This window comes from Sinocyclocheilus anshuiensis, unplaced genomic scaffold, assembly GCF_001515605.1.
Source record: "Sinocyclocheilus anshuiensis isolate Anshui unplaced genomic scaffold, SAMN03320099.WGS_v1.1 scaffold1463, whole genome shotgun sequence".
Classification (NCBI taxonomy): Eukaryota; Metazoa; Chordata; class Actinopteri; order Cypriniformes; family Cyprinidae; genus Sinocyclocheilus; species Sinocyclocheilus anshuiensis.
In genome coordinates, this window is record NW_015536784.1 from 887,077 (window position 1) to 888,499 (window position 1,423).

Consider the following 1,423-nt stretch of genomic DNA (forward strand, 5'->3'; position numbering starts at 1 on the left):
AATGTATAAATAATGTTTTTGTGCTAACATTTTGAGAACATTATTACAGACCAGATAACTATAAACAATTCTATTAACATTGGAAGAGCATTTGTTCATAAGTTTGAGAGAACCTTGCAAGAACGTTAACCAAAACGTTTCTTGTTTTTGACCTTCAAAAGCAAACAAGATCAACTATAGGCCTATATATATATATATATATATATATACATTTAAAAAACATTAGATCACCGTCCAACTAAAGCATTTCAGAAATAAGATGTTCTGTGAATCATATAGATGTTGTTGTTGTTGTTTTGTTCTGTTAACATTGGAAAAGCATTTGTTCATAACTTTGAGAGAACCTTGCAAGAACATTAACCAAAGTTCCGAGAGCGTTTCTTGTTTTTGACCTTTTAAAAGCAAACAAGATCAACTCCTATATTCTAAAAGTCTAATCTGTGGCGGTCATTATGTTCTCTGCGCTTGTGTCTGTGTGTAATGAAGTCCGCCCGCTCGCTCTGGGAACAAAGAGATTTCTCTCACTCATGACTCGCTGTGGATCGGGGAGGAGGGGGTGGAAAAGTAAACAAAAAAAGCAGAAACTGGGGCTGTTAAGGGCACGGCCTCAGGCCCTCAAACCTCAGCCCTGCTATTACTGCATGTCTGCAGAGAACCGCTCACAGACAGGTGCCGCAGCCCGCGGCACTCCCTCTCTCTCTCTCCTGACATTTATTTTAATCGTTGTGATTCTGGAAGCTGCTTGAGCTCTGTTAACTGAAGTTTGTGTGCTTTTGTGCAGGTCACGGCGAGGAGAGACAGAGCAGCGACTGTCGTCCAGCAGAATGGCGTCAGACGTGGGCCGTAGCACTTGAGGTCAGCCGCTCACTCAGCGCACAGTGTTTATTCTGCCTTCAGGTCCTCCTGGGAAGTTCCTACTTAAGAGTTCGGAAGTCATAATTATGATGTGATTTTGCGGAATTTATTGAGGGAGAAGTCGTAGTTAATAGTGAATAAGTGTTCCCTATTCTAAAGTGTTACCATACAAATATATTTGAATAGACATAATTAGTTTATTTAAATGATTATTAATTTAATTAGTTATTTTTAGATTGATTTACATTTGTTTTGATAGCATCAGTCTCTTTCCTTTTCTCTTTCTGTAATTTTGCTTTGAGAAAGTGGACTGTCGTTCCATGAAAATTGCCTTGAAATCATTAACTTATACAGAAGAACGTCTCGTGTAGACGATTATACAGAGCTCATGTAGATCTGTCTTGAACGGTTTATACAATAATGCTGTAACTCTATTGAGAAGATGAATGGGATTGTACTTCTGGAACCCAACTGTTGTGCTCTATAGCCATTAGCTTCTGCTGTCGTTTTATCACTGACACGAACCCAACAAAGTCGGGGCTCATATAAATCATCCCATGTTTCTCTT